The sequence below is a fragment of the Styela clava genome, chromosome 10 (assembly GCF_964204865.1).
Source record: "Styela clava chromosome 10, kaStyClav1.hap1.2, whole genome shotgun sequence".
In the NCBI taxonomy this organism is placed as follows: domain Eukaryota; kingdom Metazoa; phylum Chordata; class Ascidiacea; order Stolidobranchia; family Styelidae; genus Styela; species Styela clava.
In genome coordinates, this window is record NC_135259.1 from 18373486 (window position 1) to 18396701 (window position 23216).

At 36.1% G+C, this 23216-nt stretch overlaps 20 non-coding genes across 20 annotated transcripts; 15 read left to right on the plus strand and 5 right to left on the minus strand.

Moving 5' to 3' along the window:
- Window positions 1-42: 42 nt before the first annotated feature.
- On the minus strand, window positions 43-134 carry Trnan-guu (transfer RNA asparagine (anticodon GUU)). Its single transcript is given in 2 exon segments — window positions 43-78; window positions 97-134. It is a non-coding gene; the product is annotated as a tRNA-Asn (tRNA).
- A 1498-nt stretch (window positions 135-1632) lies between these two features.
- Trnan-guu (transfer RNA asparagine (anticodon GUU)) lies at window positions 1633-1724 on the minus strand. Its single transcript is given in 2 exon segments — window positions 1633-1668; window positions 1687-1724. It is a non-coding gene; the product is annotated as a tRNA-Asn (tRNA).
- A 511-nt stretch (window positions 1725-2235) lies between these two features.
- Trnae-uuc (transfer RNA glutamic acid (anticodon UUC)) lies at window positions 2236-2307 on the plus strand. The gene has a single exon. It is a non-coding gene; the product is annotated as a tRNA-Glu (tRNA).
- Window positions 2308-3190: 883 nt separating this feature from the next.
- On the plus strand, window positions 3191-3262 carry Trnae-cuc (transfer RNA glutamic acid (anticodon CUC)). The gene has a single exon. It is a non-coding gene; the product is annotated as a tRNA-Glu (tRNA).
- Window positions 3263-4519: 1257 nt separating this feature from the next.
- Trnae-uuc (transfer RNA glutamic acid (anticodon UUC)) lies at window positions 4520-4591 on the plus strand. The gene has a single exon. It is a non-coding gene; the product is annotated as a tRNA-Glu (tRNA).
- Window positions 4592-5503: 912 nt separating this feature from the next.
- Trnae-cuc (transfer RNA glutamic acid (anticodon CUC)) lies at window positions 5504-5575 on the plus strand. Its single transcript has one exon. It is a non-coding gene; the product is annotated as a tRNA-Glu (tRNA).
- A 1004-nt stretch (window positions 5576-6579) lies between these two features.
- Trnan-guu (transfer RNA asparagine (anticodon GUU)) lies at window positions 6580-6671 on the minus strand. The gene is given in 2 exon segments: window positions 6580-6615; window positions 6634-6671. It is a non-coding gene; the product is annotated as a tRNA-Asn (tRNA).
- A 513-nt stretch (window positions 6672-7184) lies between these two features.
- On the plus strand, window positions 7185-7256 carry Trnae-uuc (transfer RNA glutamic acid (anticodon UUC)). Its single transcript has one exon. It is a non-coding gene; the product is annotated as a tRNA-Glu (tRNA).
- An 882-nt stretch (window positions 7257-8138) lies between these two features.
- Window positions 8139-8210, plus strand: Trnae-cuc (transfer RNA glutamic acid (anticodon CUC)). The gene has a single exon. It is a non-coding gene; the product is annotated as a tRNA-Glu (tRNA).
- Window positions 8211-8407: 197 nt separating this feature from the next.
- On the plus strand, window positions 8408-8479 carry Trnae-uuc (transfer RNA glutamic acid (anticodon UUC)). The gene has a single exon. It is a non-coding gene; the product is annotated as a tRNA-Glu (tRNA).
- A 770-nt stretch (window positions 8480-9249) lies between these two features.
- Window positions 9250-9341, minus strand: Trnak-cuu (transfer RNA lysine (anticodon CUU)). Its single transcript is given in 2 exon segments — window positions 9250-9285; window positions 9304-9341. It is a non-coding gene; the product is annotated as a tRNA-Lys (tRNA).
- Window positions 9342-9853: 512 nt separating this feature from the next.
- On the plus strand, window positions 9854-9925 carry Trnae-cuc (transfer RNA glutamic acid (anticodon CUC)). Its single transcript has one exon. It is a non-coding gene; the product is annotated as a tRNA-Glu (tRNA).
- An 882-nt stretch (window positions 9926-10807) lies between these two features.
- Trnae-cuc (transfer RNA glutamic acid (anticodon CUC)) lies at window positions 10808-10879 on the plus strand. Its single transcript has one exon. It is a non-coding gene; the product is annotated as a tRNA-Glu (tRNA).
- Window positions 10880-12522: 1643 nt separating this feature from the next.
- Trnae-uuc (transfer RNA glutamic acid (anticodon UUC)) lies at window positions 12523-12594 on the plus strand. Its single transcript has one exon. It is a non-coding gene; the product is annotated as a tRNA-Glu (tRNA).
- A 1699-nt stretch (window positions 12595-14293) lies between these two features.
- On the plus strand, window positions 14294-14365 carry Trnae-uuc (transfer RNA glutamic acid (anticodon UUC)). Its single transcript has one exon. It is a non-coding gene; the product is annotated as a tRNA-Glu (tRNA).
- An 883-nt stretch (window positions 14366-15248) lies between these two features.
- Trnae-cuc (transfer RNA glutamic acid (anticodon CUC)) lies at window positions 15249-15320 on the plus strand. The gene has a single exon. It is a non-coding gene; the product is annotated as a tRNA-Glu (tRNA).
- Window positions 15321-17849: 2529 nt separating this feature from the next.
- Window positions 17850-17921, plus strand: Trnae-cuc (transfer RNA glutamic acid (anticodon CUC)). Its single transcript has one exon. It is a non-coding gene; the product is annotated as a tRNA-Glu (tRNA).
- A 1040-nt stretch (window positions 17922-18961) lies between these two features.
- On the minus strand, window positions 18962-19053 carry Trnan-guu (transfer RNA asparagine (anticodon GUU)). Its single transcript is given in 2 exon segments — window positions 18962-18997; window positions 19016-19053. It is a non-coding gene; the product is annotated as a tRNA-Asn (tRNA).
- Window positions 19054-22297: 3244 nt separating this feature from the next.
- Trnae-cuc (transfer RNA glutamic acid (anticodon CUC)) lies at window positions 22298-22369 on the plus strand. The gene has a single exon. It is a non-coding gene; the product is annotated as a tRNA-Glu (tRNA).
- Window positions 22370-22637: 268 nt separating this feature from the next.
- Window positions 22638-22709, plus strand: Trnae-uuc (transfer RNA glutamic acid (anticodon UUC)). Its single transcript has one exon. It is a non-coding gene; the product is annotated as a tRNA-Glu (tRNA).
- Window positions 22710-23216: the final 507 nt, after the last annotated feature.

The following is a 23216-nucleotide window of genomic DNA, read 5'->3' on the forward strand; positions in this document are numbered from 1 at the left end:
CAATCTTTTAATTTTGTAAAAATACAGTATAGAACAAGCCAACGTCCCTGGGTGAGCTCGAACCACCAACCTTTCGGTAACCCTCACAATGTGAGATAACAGCCGAACGCGCTGACCAATTGCGCCACAGAGACGGACGAGAGTTAGGACATGTTAAGTTGCAATATAATACAATTGAGCTATCAATTCTATTCGTTAATCTGTAACATAAGTTTGTAGTGACACCCAGAGGGCACGGGTTCGATTCCCTGTCTTGGAACGTTTTTGTCGAGCAAATTTCTGTCAGTTTTTCTTGCGAAACGCTAGGAAGTGAATGATGGAAGCTTTACACCACAGTCTATATACATAAAGCGACTATTAAGAATATGGTAGGGAAATAAATGAATTAGCTACTCACAGAAAGCAGAAATACATAAAGCGTTTTAAACTACTAGGATATTAATTCAGTGGTGCTAAAATAAGTTAACACCAATTCATTTTAAAAATATTTATGGTAGTGAAATAGGTTAATACTAATTCATTTTCAAAATAATTATCAGCGTATGAATTCATATCCCAGAAGGTCGAGGGGTTAGAATTCCTGGCTTTAACCCAGGCGGCCCGGATTCGATTCCCGGTCTGGGAACATTTTTATCCAGCAAAGATCTGTCAATTATTGTTGCGAAACTCTATTGAATGAATATGGAAGCTTTACACTATAGTCTATATACAGAAGGCAGAAATACATAAAGCGTTTTAAACTACATTGATATTAATTCAGTGGTGCTAAAATAGGTTCACACCTATTCATTTTTAAAATATTTATCAGCGTATGAATTCGTATCCCAGATGGTCTTGGGGTTAGGATTCCTGGCTTTCACCCAGGCGCCCCGTGTTCGATTCCCGGTCTGGGAACCTTTTTATCAAGCTAAGATCTTTCAGTGTTCGTTTCGAAACGCCAGAAAGTAAATGATGGAAGAAAGAATATGGAAGCAAAATAAATAAATTGTCTGCTTACAGAATGCAGAAATACATATGAAAGCTTTACACTACAGGCTATATTCATAAAGCGACTTAAAAATAAGGTAGCAAAACTTGAACGATTCGAGTGGGCCATTAGTGACATTTTATTTGATGATGAAACTTGCACGGATATTAATTCAGTGGTGCTAAAATATTTTAACAGTAATTCATTTTTAAAATAGGTATTTGCTTATGAATTCATATCTCAGATGGTCTAAGGGTTAGGATTCCTGGCTGTTACCCATGCGGCCCGGATTCGATTCTCGGTCCGGAACCTTTTTATCCAGCAAAGATCCTGTAAGTGTTCGTTTCGAAAAGCCAGAATATAAATGATGGTAGCTTCACACTACAGTCTATATACATATAGCGACTTAAGAATATGGTAGCAGAATAAATAAATTAGCTACTTACAGAAGGCAGAAATACATAAAGTGTTTTAAATACTGACGTTGTAAACTACTTGAATATTAATTCAGTAGTGCTAAAATAAGTTAACAATTGTTAACGAAGTGAAGTTAACGAACTATTTCTCAAAAATAGTGGATTTCTCCCAAGGGAACACAACGAGAGAGAGAGAGAAAAAAATTACAATCTATTAATTTTGTAAAAATACAGTATAGAACAAGATAACGTCCCTGGGTGGGCTCGAACCACCAACCTTTCGGTAACCCTCACAATGTGAGACAACAGCCGAACGCGCTGACCAATTGCGCCACAGAGACGGACGGGAGTTAGGACATGTTAAGTTGCAATATAATACAATTGAGCTATCAATTCTATTTGTTAATCTGTAACATAGGTTTGTAGTGACACCCAGACGGCCCGGGTTCGATTTCCGGTCTGGGAACGTTTTTGTCGAGCAAATTTCTGTCAGTTTTTCTTGCGAAACGCTAGGAAGTGAATGATGGAAGCTTTACACAACAGTCTATATACATAAAGCGACTATTAAGAATGTGGTAGTGAAATAAAATTTAGCTGCTTACAGAAGGCAGAAATACATACAGAATTTTAAACTACATGGATATTAATTTAGTGGTGCTAAAATAAGTTAAAACCAATTCATTTTTAAAATATTTATCAGTCTAGGAATTCATATCCCATATGGTACTAAAATATGTTAACACTAATTCATTTTAAATATATTTATCAGCCTAAGAATTCATATCCCAGATGGTACTAAAATAAGTTAACACTAATTCATTTTTAAAATATTCATCAGCTTATGAATTCATATCCCAGATGGTCTAGGGGTTAGGATTCCTGGCTTTCACCCAGGCGGCCCGGGTTCGATTCCCGGTCTGGGAACCTTTTTATCCAGCAATAATCTGATCAGTTTTTGTTGCAAAACTCTAGGAAATGAATAATGGAAGCTTTACATTATAGTCTTTATACATAGAGAGACTATTAAGAATATGGTAGCGAAATAAATGAATTAGCTACTTACAGAAGGCAGAAATACATAAAGCGTTTTAAACTACTAGGATATTAATTCAGTGGTGCTAAAATAAGTTAACACCAATTCATTTTAAAAATATTTATGGTAGTAAAATAGGTTAATACTAATTCATTTTTGAAATATTTATCAGCGTATGAATTCATATCCCAGAAGGTCGAGGGGTTAGAATTCCTGGCTTTCACCCAGGCAGCGCGGATTCGATTCCCGGTCTGGGAACCTTTTTATCCAGCGAAGATCCTGTCAGTGTTCGTTTCGAAAAGCCAGAAAGTAAATGATGGAAGTTTCACCTTACAGTCTATATGCATAAAGCGACTAAAGAATATGGTAGCAAAATAAATAAATTAGCTGCTTACAGAAGGCAGAATTACATAAAGCGATTTAAACTACATGGATATTAATTCAGTGGTGCAAAAATAAGTATAACACCAATTCATTTTTAAAATATTTATCAACGGTTAGGGGTTAGGATTCCTGGCTTACACCCAGTCGGCCCGGGTTCGATTCCCGGTCTGGGAACCTTTTTATCCAGCAAAGATCTGTCAGTGTTCGTTTCGAAACGCCAGGAAGTAAATGATGGAAGAAAGAATATGGTAGCAAAATGAATAAATTAGCTGCTTACAGAAGGCAGAAATACATAAAGCGTTTTTAAACTACATGGATATTAATTCAGTGGTACTGAAATAAGTTAACACTAATTCATTTTTAAAATACTTATCAGCCTAATAATTCATATCCCAGATGGTCTAGGGGTTAGGATTCCAGGCTCTCACCCAGGCGGGCCGGGTTCGATTCCCGGTCTGGGAACATTTTTATCCAGAAAAGATCTGTCAATTTTTGTTGCGAAACTCTATTAAATGAATATGGGAGCTTTACACTATAGTCTATATACAGAAGGCAGAAATACTTAAAGCGTTTTAAACTACATTGATTTAATTCAGTGGTGCTAAAATAAGTTAACACCTATTCATTTTTAAAATATTTATCAGCGTATGACTTCGTATCCCAGATGGTCTAGTCTAGGGGTTAGGATTCCCGGCTATTCATTTTTAAAATATTTATCAGCGCATGACTTCGTATCCCAGATGGTCTAGGGGTTAGGATTCCCGGCTTTCACCCAGGCGGCCCGGCTTCGATTCCCGGTCTGGGAACCTTTTTCTCCAGCACAGAGGTGTCAGTTTTTGTTTCAAAACTCTAGGAAATGAATGATGGAGGCTTTACATTATAGTCTATATACATAGAGCGACTATTAGGAATATGGTAGCAAATTAAATAAATTAGCTGCTTACAGAAGGCAGAAATACATAAAGCGTTTTTAAACTACATGGATATTAATTCAGAGGTACTGAAATAAGTTGACACGAATTCATTTTTAAAATATTTATCAACCTATGAATTCATATCCCAGATCGTCTAGGGGTTAGGATTCCTGGCTTTCACTCAGGCGGCCCGCGTTCGATTCCCGGTCTGGGAACCTTTTTCTCCAGCAAAGATCTGTCAGTTTTTGTTGCGAAACTCTAGGAAATGAATGCTGGAATCTTTACATTATAGTCTATATATATAGAACGACTATTAAGAATATGGTAGCAAAATAAATAAATTATCTGTTTACAGAATGCAGAAATACATATGAAAGCTTTACACTACAGGCTATATTCATAAAGCGACTTAAAAAAAAGGTAGCAAAACTGGAACGTTTCGAGTGGGCCATTAGTGACATTTCATTTGATGATGAAACTTGCACGGATATTAATTCAGTGGTGCTAAAATAATTTAACAGTAATTCATTTTAAAATAGTTATTAGCTTATGAATTCATATCTCAGATGGTCTTGGGGTTAGGATTCCTGGCTTTTACCCATGCGGCCCGGATTCGATTCCCGGTCCGGAACCTTTTTATCCAGCAAAGATCCTGTAAGTGTTCGTTTCGAAAAGCCAGAATCTAAATGATGGTAGCTTCACACTACAGTCTATATACATATAGCGACTTAAGAATATGGTAGCAGAATAAATAAATTAGCTGCTTACAGAAGGCAGAAATACATAAAGTGTTCAGGAATACATATCCCAGATGGTCTAGGGGTTAGGATTCCTGGCTTTCACCCAGGCGGCCCGGGTTCGATTCCCGGTTTGGGAACCTTTTTATCCAGCAATAATCTGTTCAGTTTTTGTTGCAAAACTCTATGAAATGAATAATGGAAGCTTTACACTATAGTCTATATACATAGAGCGACTATTAAGAATATGGTAGCGAAATAAATTAATTAGCTACTTACAGAAGGCAGAAATACATAAAGCGTTATAAACTACTAGGATATTAATTCAGTGGTGCTAAAATAAGTTAACATCAATTCATTTTAAAAATATTTATGGTAGTAAAATAGGTTAATACTAATTCATTTTCAAAATAATTATCAGCGTATGAATTCATATCCCAGAAGGTCGAGGGGTTAGAATTCCTGGCTTTCACCCAAGCGGCACGGATTCGATTCCCGGTCTGGGAGCCTTTTTATCCAGCAAAGATCCTGTCAGTGTTCGTTTCGAAAAGGCAAGAAAGTAAATGATGGAAGTTTCACCTTACAGTCTATATGCATAAAGTGACTAAAGAATATGGTAGCAAAATAAATAAATTAGCTGCTACAGAAGGCAGAAATACATAAAGCGTTTTAATACATGGATATTAATTCAGTGGTGCAAAAATAAGTAAAACACCAATTCATTTTTAAAATATATATCAACGGTTAGGGGTTAGGATTCCTGGCTTTTACCCAGGCGGCCCGGATTCGATTCCCGGTCTGGGAGCCTTTTTATCCAGCAAAGATCCTGTCAGTGTTCGTTTCGAAAAGGCAAGAAAGTAAATGATGGAAGTTTCACCTTACAGTCTATATGCATAAAGCGACTAAAGAATATGGTAGCAAAATAAATAAATTAGCTGCTACAGAAGGCAGAAATACATAAAGCGTTTTAATACATGGATATTAATTCAGTGGTACTGAAATAAGTTACCACTAATTCATTTTTAAAATACTTATCAGCCAAATAATTCATATCCCAGATGGCTTAGAGGTTTGGATTCCTGGCTCTCACCCAGGCGGCCCGGGTTCGATTCCCGGTCTGGGAACATTTTTATCCAGCAAAGATCTGTCAATTATTGTTGCGAAACTCTATTAAATGAATATGGAAGCTTTACACTATAGTCTATATACAGAAGGCAGAAATACATAAAGCGTTTTAAACTACATTGATAATAATTCAGTGGTGCTAAAATAAGTTAACACCTATTCATTTTTGAAATATTTATCAGCGTATGTATTCGTATCCCAGATGGTCTTGGGGTTAGGATTCCTGGCTTTCACCCAGGCGCCCCGTGTTCGATTCCCGGTCTGGGAACCTTTTTATCCAGCAAAGATCTGTCAGTGTTCGTTTCGAAACGCCAGAAAGTAAATGATGGAAGAAAGAAAATGGAAGCAAAATAAATAAATTATCTGCTTACAGAATGCAGAAATACATATGAAAGCTTTACACTACAGGCTATATTCATAGAGCGACTTAAAAATAAGGTAGCAAATCTGGAACGTTCGAGTGGGCCATTAGTGACATTTTATTTGATGATGAAACTTGCACGGATATTAATTCAGTGGTGCTAAAATATTTTAACAGTAATTCATTTTTAAAATAGGTATTTGCTTATGAATTCATATCTCAGATGGTCTAAGGGTTAGGATTCCTGGCTTTCACCCACGCGGCCCGGATTCGATTCCCGGTCCGGAACCTTTTTATCCAGCAAAGATCCTGTAAGTGTTCGTTTCGAAAAGCCAGAATATAAATGATGGTAGCTTCACACTACAGTCTATATACATATAGGGACTTGAGGATATTGTAGCAGAATAAATAAATTAGCTGCTTACAGAAGGCAGAAATACATAAAGTGTTTTAAATACTGACGTTGTAAACTACTTAAATATTAATTCAGTAGTGCTAAAATAAGTTAACAATTGTTAACGAAGTGAAGTTAACGAACTATTTCTCAAAAATAGTGGATTTCTCCCAAGGGAACACAACGAGAGAGAGAGAAAAAAATTTCAATCTATTAATTTTGTAAAAATACAGTATAGAACAAGATAACGTCCCTGGGTGGGCTCGAACCACCAACCTTTCGGTAACCCTCACAATGTGAGATAACAGCCGAACGCGCTGAGCAATTGCGCCACAGAGACGGACGGGAGTTAGGACATGTTAAGTTGCAATATAATACAATTGAGCTATCAATTCTATTTTTTAATCTGTAACATAGGTTTGTAGTGACACCCAGACGGCCCGGGTTCGATTTCCGGTCTGGGAACGTTTTTGTCGAGCAAATTTCTGTCAGTTTTTCTTGCGAAACGCTAGGAAGTGAATGATGGAAGCTTTACACAACAGTCTATATACATAAAGCGACTATTAAGAATGTGGTAGTGAAATAAATAAATTAGCTGCTTACAGAAGGCAGAAATACATAAAGAATTTTGAACTACATGGATATTAATTTAGTGGTGCTAAAATAAGTTAAAACTAACTCATTTTTAAAATATTTATCAGCCTAAGAATTCATATCCCATATGGTACTAAAATATGTTAACACTAATTCATTTTAAAAATATTTATCAGCCTAAGAATTCATATCCCAGATGGTACTAAAATAAGTTAACACTAATTCATTTTCAAAATATTCATCAGCACATGAATTCATATCCCAGATGATCTAGGGGTTAGGATTCCTGGCTTTCACCCAGGCGGCCCGGGTTCGATTCCCGGTCTGGGAACCTTTTTATCCAGAAATAATCTGTTCAGTTTTTGTTGCAAAACTCTATGAAATGAATAATGGAAGCTTTACGCTATAGTCTATATACATAGAGCGACTATTAAGAATATGGTAGCGAAATAACTGAATTAGCTACTTACAGAAGGCAGAAATACATAAAGCGTTTTAAACTACTAGGATATTAATTCAGTGGTGCTAAAATAAGTTAACACTAATTCATTTTAAAAATATTTATGGTAGTAAAATAGGTTAATACTGATTCATTTTTAAAATAATTTTCAGCGTATGAATTCATATTCCAGAAGGTCGAGGGGTTAGAATTCCTGGCTTTCACCCAGGCGGCCCGGATTCGATTCCCGATCTGGGAACCTTTTTATGCAGCAAAGATCCTGTCAGTGTCCGTTTCGAAAAGCCAGAAAGAAAATGATGGATGTTTCACCTTACAGTCTATATGCATAAAGCGACTAAAGAATATGGTAGCAAAATAAATAATTTAGCTGCTTACAGAAGGCAGAAATACATAAAGCGTTTTAAATTACAAGGATATTAATTCAGTGGTGCAGAAATAAGTTAACACTAATTCATTTTCAAAATGTTTATCAACGGTTAGGGGTTAGGATTCCTGGCTTTCACACAGGCGGCCCGGGTTCGATTCCCGGTCTGGGAACCTTTTTCTCCAGCAAAGATCTGCCAGTGTTCGTTTCGAAACGCCAGAAAGTAAATGATAGAAGAAAGAATAAGGTAGCAAAATGCATAAATTAGCTGCTTACAGAAGGCAGAAATACATAAAGCGTTTTTAAACTACATAGATATTAATTCAGTGGTACTGAAATAAGTTAACACTAATTCATTTTTAAAATACTTATCAGCCTAATATTTCATGTCCCGGATGGTCTAGGGGTTAGGATTCCTGGCTCTCACCCAGGCGGCCAGGGTTCGATTCCCGGTCTGGGAACATTTTTATCCAGCAAAGATCTGTCAATTTTTGTTGCGAAACTCTATTAAATGAATATGGGAGCTTTACACTATAGTCTATATACAGAAGGCAGAAATACATAAAGCGTTTTAAACTACATTGATATTAATTCAGTGGTGCTAAAATAAGTTAACACCTATTCATTTTTAAAATATTTATCAGCGTATGAATTCGTATCCCAGATGGTCTAGGGGTTAGGATTCCTGGCTTTCACCCAGGCGGCCCGGGTTCGATTCCCGGTCTGGGAACCTTTTTCTTCAGCAAAAATCTGTCAGTTTTTGTTGCGAAACTCTAGGAAATGAATGATGGAAGCTTTACATTATAGTTTATATACATAGAGCGACTATTAGGAATATGGTAGCAAAATAAATAAATTATCTGCGTACAGAATGCAGAAATACATATGAAAGCTTTACACTACAGGTTATATTCATAGAGCGACTTAAAAATAAGGTAGCAAATCTGGAACGTTCGAGTGGGCCATTAGTGACATTTTATTTGATGATGAAACTTGCACGGATATCAATTCAGTGGTGCTAAAATATTTTAACAGTAATTCATTTTTAAAATAGGTATTAGCTTATGAATTCATATCTCAGATGGTGTTAGGGTTAGGATTCCTGGCTTTCACCCACGCGGCCCGGATTCGATTCCCGGTCCGGAACCTTTTTATCCAGCAAAGATCCTGTAAGTGTTCGTTTCGAAAAGCCAGAATATAAATGATGGTAGATTCACACTACAGTCTATATACATATAGCAACTTAAGAATATGGTAGCAGAACAAATAAATTAGCTGCTTACAGAAGGCAGAAATACATAAAGTGTTTTAAATACTGACGTTGGTAACTACATAAATATTAATTCAGTAGTGCTAATATAAGTTAACAATTGTTAACGAAGTGAAGTTAACGAGTTATTTCTCAAAAATAGTGGATTTCTCCCAAGGAAACACAACGAAAGAGAGAGAAAAAAATTACATTCTATCAATTTTGTTAAAATACGGTATAAAACAAGATAACGTCCCTGGGTGGGCTCGAACGACCAACCTTTCGGTAACCCTCACAATGTGAGATAAGAGCCGAACGCGCTGACCAATTGCGCCACAGAGACGGACGGGAGTTAGGACATGTTAAGTTGCAATATAATAAAATTGAGCTATAAATTCTATTTGTTAATCTGTAACATAGGTTTGTAGTGACACCCAGACGGCCCGGGTTCGATTTCGGTCTGGGAACGTTTTTGTCGAGCAAATTTCTGTCAGTTTTTTTTGCGAAACGCTAGGAAATGAATGATGGAAGCTTTACACCACAGTCTATATACATAAAGCGACTATTAAGAATATGGTAGTGAAATAAATAAATTAGCTGCTTACAGAAGGCAGAAATACATAAAGAATTTTAAACTACGTGGAAATTAATTTAGTGGTGCTAAAATAAGTTAAAACTAAATCATTTTTAAAATATTTATCAGCCTAAGAATTCATATCCCATATGGTACTAAAATATGTTAACACTAATTCATTTTAAATATATTTATCAGCCTAAGAATTCATATCCCAGATGGTACTAAAATAAGTTAACACTAATTCATTTTTAAAATATTCATCAGCCTAATAATTCATGTCCCAGATGGTCTAGGGGTTAGGATTCCTGGCTCTCACCCAGGCGGCCCGGGTTCGATTCCCGGTCTGGGAACAATTTTATCCAGCAAAGATCTGTCAATTTTTGTTGCAAAACTCTAGGAAATGAATAATGGAAGCTGTACACTATAGTCTATATACATAGAGCGACTATTAAGAATATGGTAGCGAAATAAATGAATTAGCTACTTACAAAAGGCAGAAATACATAAAGCGTTTTGCACTACTAGGATATTAATTCAGTGGTGCTAAAATAAGTTAACACCAATTCATTTTAAAAATATTTATGGAAGTAAAATAGGTTAATACTAATTCATTTTTAAAATATTTATCAGCGTATGAAATCATATCCCAGAAGGTCGATGGGTTAGAATTCCTGGCTTTCACCCAGGCGGCCCGGATTCGATTCCCGGTCTGGGAACCTTTTTATTCAGCAAAGATCCTGTCAGTGTTCGTTCCGAAAAGCCAGAAAGTAAATGATGGAAGTTTCACCTTACAGTCTATATGCATAAAGCGACTAAAGAATATGGTAGCAAAATAAATAAATTAGCTGCTTACAGAAGGCAGAAATACATAAAGCGTTTTAAATTACATGGATATTAATTCAGTGGTGCAAAAATGAGTAAAACACCAATTCATTTTTAAAATATTTATCAACGGTTAGGGGTTAGGATTCCTGGCTTACACCCAGTCGGCCCGGGTTCGAATCCCCGTCTGGGAACCTTTTTCTACCGCAAAGATCTGTCAGTGTTTGTTTCGAAACGCCAGGAAGTAAATGATGGAAGAAAGAATATGGTAGCAAAATAAATAAATTAGCTGCTTAAAGAAGCCAGAAATACATAAAGCGTTTTTAAACTACATGGATATTAATTCAGTGGTACTGAAATAAGTTAACACTAAGTCATTTTTAAAATACTTATCAGCCTAATAATTCATGTCCCAGATGGTCTAGGGGTTAGGATTCCTGGCTCTCACCCAGGCGGCCCGGGTTCGATTCCCGGTCTGGGAACAATTTTATCCAGCAAAGATCTGTCAATTTTTGTTGCGAAACTCTATTAAATGAATATGGGAGCTTTACACTATAGTCTATATACAGAAGGCAGAAATACATAAAGCGTTTTAAACTACATTGATATTAATTCAGTGGTGCTAAAATAAGTTAACACCTATTCATTTTTAAAATATTTATCAGCGTATGAATTCGTATCCCAAATGGACTAGGGGTTAGGATTTCTGGCTTTCACCCAGGCGGCCAGGGTTCTATTCCCGGTCTGGGAACCTTATTCTCCAGCAAAGATCTGTCAGTTTTTGTTGCGAAACTCTAGGAAATGAATGATGGAAGCTTTACATTATAGTCTATATACATAGAGCGACTATTAGGAATATGGTAGCAAAATAAATAAATTATCTGCGTACATAATGCAGAAATACATATGAAAGCTTTACACTACAGGCTATATTCACAAAGCGACTTAAAAATAAGGTAGCAAAACTGGAACGTTTCGAGTGGGCCATTAGTGACATTTTATTTGATGATGGAACTTGCACGGAAATCAATTCAGTGGTGCTAAAATATTTTAACAGTAATTCATTTTTAAAATAGGTATTAGCTTATGAATTCATATCTCAGATGGTGTAAGGGTTAGGATTCCTGGCTTTCACCCATGCGGCCCGGATTCGATTCCCGGTCCGGAACCTTTTATCCAGCATAGATCCTGTAAGTGTTCGTTTTGAAAAGCCAGAATATAAATGATGGTAGATTCACACTACAGTCTATATACATATAGCAACTTAAGAATAGGGTAGCAGAATAAATAAATTAGCTGCTAACAGAAGGCAGAAATACATAAAGTGTTTTAAATACTGACGTTGGTAACTACATAAATATTAATTCAGTAGTGCTAAAATAAGTTAACAATTGTTAACGAAGTGAAGTTAACGAGTTATTTCTCAAAAATAGTGGATTTCTCCCAAGGGAACACAACGAGAGAGAGAGAAAAAAATTACAATCTATTAATTTTGTAAAAATACGGTATAAAACAAGATAACGTCCCTGGGTGGGCTCGAACCACCAACCTTTCTGTAACCCTCACAATGTGAGATAACAGCGGAACGCGCTGACCAATTGGGCCACAGAGACGGACGGGAGTTAGGACATGTTAAGTTGCAATATAATACAATTGAGCTATAAATTATATTTGTTAATCTGTAACATAGGTTTGTAGTGACACCCAGACGGCCCGGGTTCGATTTCGGTCTGGGAACGATTTTGTCGAGCAAATTTCTGTCAGTTTTTTTTGCGAAACGCTAGGAAATGAATGATGGAAGCTTTACACCACAGTCTATATACATAAAGCGACTATTAAGAATATGGTAGTGAAATAAATAAATTAGCTGCTTACAGAAGGCAGAAATACATAAAGAATTTTAAACTACATGGGTATTAATTTAGTGGTGCTAAAATAAGTTAAAATTAAATCATTTTTTAAATATTTATCAGCCTAAGAATTCATATCCCATATGGTACTAAAATATGTTAACACTAATTCATTTTAAATATATTTATCAGCCTAAGAAGTCATATCCCAGATGGTACTAAAATAAGTTAACACTAATTCATTTTTAAAATATTCATCAGCGTATTAATTCATATCCCAGATGGTCTAGGGGTTAGGATTCCTGGCTTTCACCCAGGCGGCCCGGGTTCGATTCCCGGTCTGGGAACCTTTTTATCCAGCAATAATCTGTTCAGTTTTTGTTGCAAAACTCTAGGAAATGAATAATGGAAGCTTTACACTATAGTCTATATACATAGAGCGACTATTAAGAATATGGTAGCGAAATAAATGAATTAGCTACTTACAAAAGGCAGAAATACATAAAGCGTTTTGCATTACTAGGATATTAATTCAGTGGTGCTAAAATAAGTTAACACCTATTTATTTTTAAAATATTTATCAGCGTATGAATTCGTATCCCAAATGGTCTAGGGGTTAGGATTTCTGGCTTTCACCCAGGCGGCCAGGGTTCGATTCCCGGCCTGGGAACCTTATTCTCCATCAAAGATCTGTCAGTTTTTGTTGCGAAACTCCAGGAAATGAATGATGGAAGCTTTACATTATAGTCTATATACATAGAGCGACTATTAGGAATATGGTAGCAAAATAAATAAATTATCTGCGTACAGAATGCAGAAATACATATGAAAGCTTTACACTACAGGCTATATTCATAAAGCGACTTAAAAATAAGGTAGCAAAACTGGAACGTTTCGAGTGGGCCATTAGTGACATTTTATTTGATGATGGAACTTGCACGGAAATCAATTCAGTGGTGCTAAAATATTTTAACAGTTATTCATTTTTAAAATAGGTATTAGCTTATGAATTCATATCTCAGAAGGTGTAAGGGTTAGGATTCCTGGCTTTCACCCACGCGGCCCGGATTCGATTCCCGGTCCGGAACCTTTTTATCCAGCAAAGATCCTGTAAGTGTTCGTTTCGAAAAGCCAGAATATAAATGATGGTAGATTCACACTACAGTCTATATACATATAGCAACTTAAGAATAGGGTAGCAGAATAAATAAATTAGCTGCTAACAGAAGGCAGAAATACATAAAGTGTTTTAAATACTGACGTTGGTAACTACATAAACATTAATTCAGTAGTGCTAAAATAAGTTAACAATTGTTAACGAAGTGAAGTTAACGAATTATTTCTCAAAAATAGTGGATTTCTCCCAAGGGAACACAACGAGAGAGAGAGAAAAAAATTACAATCTATTAATTTTGTAAAAATACAGTATAGAACAAGATAACGTCCCTGGGTGGGCTCGAACCACCAACCTTTCGGTAACCCCGACAATGTGAGATAACAGCGGAACGCGCTGACCAATTGGGCCACAGAGACCGACGGGAGTTAGAACATATTAAGTTGCAATATAATACAATTGAGCTATCAATTCTATTTGTTAATCTGTAACATAGGTTTGTAGTGACACCCAGACGGCCCGGGTTCGATTTCCGGTCTGGGAACGTTTTTGTCGAGCAAATTTCTGTCAGTTTTTATTGCGAAACGCTAGGAAGTGAATGATAGAAGCTTTACACCACAGTCTATATACATAAAGCGACTATTAAGAATGTGGTAGTGAAATAAATAAATTGGCTGTTTACAGAAGGCAGAAATACATAAAGAATTTTAAACTACATGGATATTAATTTAGTGGTGCTAAAATAAGTTAAAACTAAATCATTTTTAAAATATTTATCAGCCTAAGAATTCATATCCCATATGGTACTAAAATATGTTAACACTAATTCATTTTAAAAATATTTATCAGCCTAAGAATTCATATCCCAGATGGTACTAAAATAAGTTAACACTAATTCATTTTTAAAATATTCATCAGCGTATTAATTCATATCCCAGATGGTCTAGGGGTTAGGATTCCTGGCTTTCACCCAGGCGGCCCGGGTTCGATTCCCGGTCTGGGAACCTTTTTATCCAGCAATAATCTGTTCAGTTTTTGTTGCAAAACTCTAGGAAATGAATAATGGAAGCTGTACACTATAGTCTATATACATAGAGCGACTATTAAGAATATGGTAGCGAAATAAATGAATTAGCTACTTACAAAAGGCAGAAATACATAAAGCGTTTTGCACTACTAGGATATTAATTCAGTGGTGCTAAAATAAGTTAACACCAATTCATTTTAAAAATATTTATGGAAGTAAAATAGGTTAATACTAATTCATTTTTAAAATATTTATCAGCGTATGAAATCATATCCCAGAAGGTCGATGGGTTAGAATTCCTGGCTTTCACCCAGGCGGCCCGGATTCGATTCCCGGTCTGGGAACCTTTTTATTCAGCAAAGATCCTGTCAGTGTTCGTTCCGAAAAGCCAGAAAGTAAATGATGGAAGTTTCACCTTACAGTCTATATGCATAAAGCGACTAAAGAATATGGTAGCAAAATAAATAAATTAGCTGCTTACAGAAGGCAGAAATACATAAAGCGTTTTAAACTACATGGATATTAATTCAGTGGTGCAAAAATGAGTAAAACACCAATTCATTTTTAAAATATTTATCAACAGTTAGGGGTTAGGATTCCTGGCTTACACCCAGTCGGCCCGGGTTCGAATCCCGGTCTGGGAACCTTTTTCTACCGCAACGATCTGTCAGTGTTTGTTTCGAAACGCCAGGAAGTAAATGATGGAAGAAAGAATATGGTAGCAAAATAAATAAATTAGCTGCTTACAGAAGCCAGAAATACATAAAGCGTTTTTAAACTACATGGATATTAATTCAGTGGTACTGAAATAAGTTAACACTAAGTCATTTTTAAAATACTTATCAGCCTAATAATTCATGTCCCAGATGGTCTAGGGGTTAGGATTCCTGGCTCTCACCCAGGCGGCCCGGGTTCGATTCCCGGTCTGGGAACAATTTTATCCAGCAAAGATCTGTCAATTTTTGTTGCGAAACTCTATTAAATGAATATGGGAGCTTTACACTATAGTCTATATACAGAAGGCAGAAATACATAAAGCGTTTTAAACTACATTGATATTAATTCAGTGGTGCTAAAATAAGTTAACACCTATTCATTTTTAAAATATTTATCAGCGTATGAATTCGTATCCCAAATGGTCTAGGGGTTAGGATTTCTGGCTTTCACCCAGGCGGCCAGGGTTCGATTCCCGGTCTGGGAACCTTATTCTCCAGCAAAGATCTGTCAGTTTTTGTTGCGAAACTCTAGGAAATGAATGATGGAAGCTTTACATTATAGTCTATATACATAGAGCGACTATTAGGAATATGGTAGCAAAATAAATAAATTATCTGCGTACATAATGCAGAAATACATATGAAAGCTTTACACTACAGGCTATATTCAAAAAGCGACTTAAAAATAAGGTAGCAAAACTGGAACGTTTCGAGTGGGCCATTAGTGACATTTTAGTTGATGATGGAACTTGCACGGAAATCAATTCAGTGGTGCTAAAATATTTTAACAGTTATTCATTTTTAAAATAGGTATTAGCTTATGAATTCATATCTCAGATGGTGTAAGGGTTAGGATTCCTGGCTTTCACCCACGCGGCCCGGATTCGATTCCCGGTCCGGAACCTTTTATCCAGCATAGATTCTGTAAGTGTTCGTTTCGAAAAGCCAGAATATAAATGATGGTAGATTCACACTACAGTCTATATACATATAGCAACTTAAGAATAGGGTAGCAGAATAAATAAATTAGCTGCTAACAGAAGGCAGAAATACATAAAGTGTTTTAAATACTGACGTTGGTAACTACATAAACATTAATTCAGTAGTGCTAAAATAAGTTAACAATTGTTAACGAAGTGAAGTTAACGAATTATTTCTCAAAAATAGTGGATTTCTCCCAAGGGAACACAACGAGAGAGAGAGAAAAAAATTACAATCTATTAATTTTGTAAAAATACAGTATAGAACAAGATAACGTCCCTGGGTGGGCTCGAACCACCAACCTTTCGGTAACCCCGACAATGTGAGATAACAGCGGAACGCGCTGACCAATTGGGCCACAGAGACCGACGGGAGTTAGAACATGTTAAGTTGCAATATAATACAATTGAGCTATCAATTCTATTTGTTAATCTGTAACATAGGTTTGTAGTGACACCCAGACGGCCCGGGTTCGATTTCCGGTCTGGGAACGTTTTTGTCGAGCAAATTTCTGTCAGTTTTTATTGCGAAACGCTAGGAAGTGAATGATGGAAGCTTTACACCACAGTCTATATACATAAAGCGACTATTAAGAATGTGGTAGTGAAATAAATAAATTGGCTGTTTACAGAAGGCAGAAATAGATAAAGAATTTTAAACTACATGGATATTAATTTAGTGGTGCTAAAATAAGTTAAAACTAACTCATTTTTAAAATATTTATTAGCCTAAGAATTCATATCCCAGATGGTACTAAAATAAGTTAACACTAATTCATTTTTAAAATATTCATCAGCGTATTAATTCATATCCCAGATGGTCTAGGGGTTAGGATTCCTGGCTTTCACCCAGGCGGCCCAGGTTCGATTCCCGGTCTGGGAACCTTTTTATCCACCAATAGTCTGTTCAGTTTTTGTTGCAAAACTCTAGGAAATGAATAATGGAAGCTTTACACTATAGTCTATATACATAGAGCGACTATTAAGAATATGGTAGCGAAATAAATGAATTAGCTACTTACAGAAGGCAGAAATACATAAAGCGTTTTAAACTACTAGAATATTAACTCAGTGGTGCTAAAATAAGTTAACACCAATTCATTTTAAAAATATTTATGGTAGTAAAATAGGTTAATACTAATTCATTTTTAAAATATTTATTAGCGTATGAAATCATATCCCAGAAGGTCGAGGGGTTAGAATTCCTGGCTTTCACCCAGGCGGCCCGGATTCGATTCCCGGTCTGGGAACCTTTTTATCCAGCAAAGATCCTGTCAGTGTTCGTTCCGAAAAGCCAGAAAGTAAATGATGGAAGTTTCACCTTACAGTCTATATGCATAAAGCGACTAAAGAATATGGTAGCAAAATAAATAAATTAGCTGCTTACAGAAGGCAGAAATACATAAAGCGTTTTAAACTACATGGATATTAATTCAGTGGTGCAAAAATAAGTAAAACGCCAATTCATTTTTAAAATATTTATCAACGGTTAGGGGTTAGGATTCCTGGCTTACACCCAGTCGGCCCGGGTTCGATTCCCGGTCTGGGAACCTTTTTCTACAGCAAAGATCTGTCAGTGTTTGTTTCGAAACGCCAGGAAGTAAATGATGGAAGAAAGAATATGGTAGCAAAATGAATAAATTAGCTGCTTACAGAAGGCAGAAATACATAAAGCGTGTTAAACTACATGGATATTAATTCAGTGGTACTGAAATAAGTTAACACTATTTTATTTTTAAAATACTTATCAGCCTAACATTTCATATCCCAGATGATCTAGGGGTTAGGATTCCTGGCTCTCACCCAGGCGGCCCGGGTTCGATTCCCGGTCTGGGAACATTTTCATCCAGCAAAGATCTGTCAATTTTTGTTGCGAAACTCTATTAAATGAATATGGGAGCTTTACACTATAGTCTTTATACAGAAGGCAGAAATACATAAAGCGTTTTAAACTACATTGATATTAATTCAGTGGTGCTAAAATAAGTTAACACCTATTCATTTTTAAAATATTTATCAGCGTATGAATTCGTATCCCAGATGGTCTAGGGGTTAGGATTCCTGGCTTTCACCCAAGCTGCCCGGTTTTGATTCCCGGTCTGGGAACCTTTTTATCCAGCAAAGATCTGTCAGTTTTTGTTGCGAAACTCTAGGAAATGAATGATGGAAGCTTTACATTATAGTCTATATACATAGAGCGACTATTAAGAATATGGTAGCAAAATAAATAAATTATCTGCTTACAGAATGCATAAATACATATGAAAGCTTTACACTACAGGCTATATTCATAAAGCGACTTAAAAATAAGGTAGCAAAACTGGAACGTTTCGAGTGGGCCATTATTGACATTTTATTTAATGATGAAACTTGCACGGATATTAATTCAGTGGTGCTAAAATATTTTAACAGTAATTCATTTTTAAAATAGGTATTAGTTTATGAATTCATATCTCAGATGGTCTAAGGGTTAGGATTCCTGGCTTTTACCCATGCGGCCCGGATGCGATTCCCGGTCCGGAACCTTTTTATCCAGCAAAGATCCTGTAAGTGTTCGTTTCGGAAAGCCAGAATATAAATGATGGTAGCTTCACACTACAGTCTATATACATAGAGCGACTTAAGAATATGAGTAGCAAAATGAATAAATTAGCTGCTTACAGAAGGCAGAAATAAATAAAGTGTTTTAAATACTGACGTTGTAAACTACATAAATATTAATTCAGTAGTGCAAAATAATTTAACAATTGTTAACGAAGTGAAGTTAACGAACTATTTCTCAAAAATAGTGGATTTCTCCCCAGGGAACACAACGAGAGAGAGAGAAAAAAATTACAATCTTATAATTTTGTAAAAACACAGTATAGAACATGATAACGTCCCTGGGTGGGCTCGAACCACCAACCTTTCGGTAACCCTCACAACGTGAGATAACAGCCGAACGCGCTGACCAATTGCGCCACAGAGACGGACGGAAGATAGGACATTTTAAGTTGCAATATAATACAATTGAGCTATCAATTCTATTTGTTAATCTCTAACATAGGTTTGTAGTGACACCCAGACGGCCCGGGTTCGATTCCCGGTCTGGGAACGTTTTTGTCGAGAAAATTTTTGTCAGTTTTTCTTGCGAAACGCTAGGAAGTGAATGATGGAAGCTTAACACCACAGTCTATATACATAAAGCGACTATTGAGAATATGGTAGTGAAATAAAAATATTAGCTGCTTACAGAAGGCAGAAATACATAAAGAATTTTAAACTATATGGATATTAATTTAGTGGTGCTAAAATAAGTTAAAACCAATTCATTTTTAAAATATTTATCATCCAAAGAATTCATATCCCATATGTTACCAAAATATGTTAACACTAATTCATTTTAAATATATTTATCAGCCTAAGAATTCATATCCCAGATGGTACTAAAACAAGTTAACACTAATTCATTTTCAAAATATTCATCAGCGTATGAATTCATATCCCAGATGGCCTAGGGGTTAGGATTCCTGGCTTTCACCCATGCGGCCCGGGTTCGATTCCCGGTCTGGGAACCTTTTTATCCAGAGCAATAATCTGTTCAGTTTTTGTTGCAAAACTCTAGGAAATGAATAATGAAAGCTTTACACTATAGTCTATAAACATAGAGCGACTATTAAGAATATGGTAGCGAAATAAATGAATTAGCTACTTACAGAAGGCAGAAATACATAAAGCGTTTTAAACTACTAGGATATTAATTCAGTGGTGCTAAAATAAGTTAACACCAATTCATTTTAAAAATATTTATGGTAGTAAAATAGGTTAATACTAATTCATTTTTAAAATAATTGGCAGCGTATGAATTCATATCCCAGAAGGTCGAGGGGTTAGAATTCCTGGCTTTCACCCAGGCGGCCCGGATTCTATTCCCGGTCTTGGAACCTTTTTATCCAGCAAAGATCCTGTCAGTGTTCGTTTCAAAAAGCCAGAGAGTAAATGATGGAAGTTTCACCTTACAGTCTATATGCATAAAGCGACTAAAGAATATGGTAGCAAAATAAATAAATTAGCTGCTTACAGAAGGCAGAAATACATAAAGCGTTTTTAAACTACATGGATATTAATTCGATTCCCGGATTCGATTCCCGGTCTGGGAACCTTTTTATCCAGCAAAGATCCTGTCAGTGTTCGTTTCGAAAGCCAGACAGTAAATGATGGAAGTTTCAAATTACAGTCTATATGCATAAAGCGACTAAAGAATATGGTAGCAAAATAAATAAATTAGCTGCTTACAGAAGGCAGAAATACATAAAGCGTTTTAAACTACATGGATATTAATTGAGTGGTGCAAAAATAGGTAAAACACCAATTCATTTTTAAAATATTTATCAACGGTTAGGGGTTAGGATTCCTGGCTTTCACCCAGGCGGCCCGGGTTCGATTCCCGGTCTGGGAACCTTTTTATTCAGCAATAATCTGTTCAGTTTTTGTTGCAAAACTCTAGGAAATGAATAATGGAAGCTTTACACTATAGTCTATATACATAGAGAGACTATTAAGAATATGGTAACGAAATAAATGAATTAGCTACTTACAGAAGGCAGAAATACATAAAGCGTTTTTAAACTACATGGATATTAATTCAGTGGTACTGAAATAAGTTAACACGAATTCATTTTTAAAATATTTATCAACCTATGAATTCATATCCCAGATCATCTAGGGGTTAGGATTCCTGGCTTTTACCCATGCGGCCCGAATTCGATTTTCGGTCCGGAACCTTTTTATCCAGCAAAGATCCTGTAAGTGTTCGTTTGGAAAAGCCAGAATATAAATGATGGTAGCTTCACACTACAGTCTATATAAATATAGCGACTTAAGAATATGGTAGCAGAATAAATAAATTAGCTGCTTACAGAAGGCAGAAATACATAAAGTGTTTTAAATACTGACGTTGGCAACTACATAAATATTAATTCAGTAGTGCTAAAATAACTTAACAATTGTTAACGAAGTGAAGTTAACGAACTATTTCTCAAAAATAGTGGCTTTTTCCCAAGGGAACACAACGAGAGAGAGAGAAAAAAATTACAACCTTTTAATTTTGTAAAAATACAGTATAGAACAAGCCAACGTCCCTGGGTGAGCTCAAACCACCAACCTTTCGGTAACCCTCACAATGTGAGATAACAGCCGAACGCGCTGACCAATTGCGCCACAGAGACGGACGGGAGTTAGGACATGTTAAGTTGCAATATAATACAATTGAGCTATCAATTCTATTTGTTAATCTGTAACATAAGTTTGTAGTGACGCCCAGAGGGCCCGGGTTCGATTCCCTGTCTTGGAACGTTTTTGTCGAGCAAATTTCTGTCAGTTTTTCTTGCGAAACGCTAGGAAGTGAATGATGGAAGCTTTACACCACAGTCTATATACATAAAGCGACTATTAAGAATATGGTAGGGAAATAAATGAATTAGCTACTCACAGAAAGCAGAAATACATAAAGCGTTTTAAACTACTAGGATATTAATTCAGTGGTGCTAAAATAAGTTAACACCAATTCATTTTAAAAATATTTATGGTAGTAAAATAGGTTAATACTAATTCATTTTCAAAATAATTATCAGCATATGACTTCATATCCCAGAAGGTCGAGGGGTTAGAATTCCTGGCTTTAACCCAGGCGGCCCGGATTCGATTCCCGGTCTGGGAACCTTTTTATCCAGCAAAGATCCTGTCAGTGTCCGTTTCGAAAGCCAGACAGTAAATGATGGAAGTTTCAAATTACAGTCTATATGCATAAAGCGACTAAAGAATATGGTAGCAAAATAAATAAATTAGCTGCTTACAGAAGGCAGAAATACATAAAGCGTTTTAAACTACATGGATATTAATTGAGTGGTGCAAAAATAGGTAAAACACCAATTCATTTTTAAAATATTTATCAACGGTTAGGGGTTAGGATTCCTGGCTTTCACCCAGGCGGCCCGGGATCGATTCCCGGTCTGGGAACCTTTTTCTCCAGCAAAGATCTGTCAGTGTTCTTTTCGAAACGCCAGAAAGTAAATGATGGAAGAAAGAATATGGTAGCAAAATGAATAAATTAGCTGCTTACAGAAGGCAGAAATACATAAAGCGTTTTTAAACTACATGGATATTAATTCAGTGGTACTGAAATAAGTTAACACTAATTCATTTTTAAAATACTTATCAGCCTAATCATTCATATCCCAGATGGTCTAGGGGTTAGGATTCCTGGCTCTCACCCAGGCGGGCCGGGTTCGATTCCCGGTCTGGGAACATTTTTATCCAGAAAAGATCTGTCAATTTTTGTTGCGAAACTCTATTAAATGAATATGGGAGCTTTACACTATAGTCTATATACAGAAGGCAGAAATACATAAAGCGTTTTAAACTACATTGATATTAATTCAGTGGTGCTAAAATAAGTTAACACCTATTCATTTTTAAAATATTTATCAGCGTATGACTTCGTATCCCAGATGGTCTAGGGGTTAGGATTCCCGGCTATTCATTTTTAAAATATTTATCAGCGTATGACTTCGTATCCCAGATGGTCTAGGGGTTAGGATACCCGGCTTTCACCCAGGCGGCCCGGGTTCGATTCCCGGTCTGGGAACCTTTTTCTCCAGCACAGAGGTGTCAGTTTTTGTTGCGAAACTCTAGGAAATGAATGATGGAAGCTTTACATTATAGTCTATATACATAGAGCGACTATTAGGAATATGGTAGCAAATTAAATAAATTAGCTGCTTACAGAAGGCAGAAATACATAAAGCGTTTTTAAACTACATGGATATTAATTCAGAGGTACTGAAATAAGTTGACACGAATTCATTTTTAAAATATTGATCAACCTATGAATTCATATCTCAGATTGTCTAGGGGTTAGAATTCCTGGCTTTCACCCAGGCGGCCCGGGTTCGATTCCCGGTCTGGGAACCTTTTTCTCCAGCAAAGATCTGTCAGTTTTTGTTGCGAAACTCTAGGAAATGAATGCTGGAATCTTTACATTATAGTCTATATATATAGAGCGACTATTAAGAATATGGTAGCAAAATAAATAAATTATATGTTTACAGAATGCAGAAATACATATGAAAGCTTTACACTAGAGGCTATATTC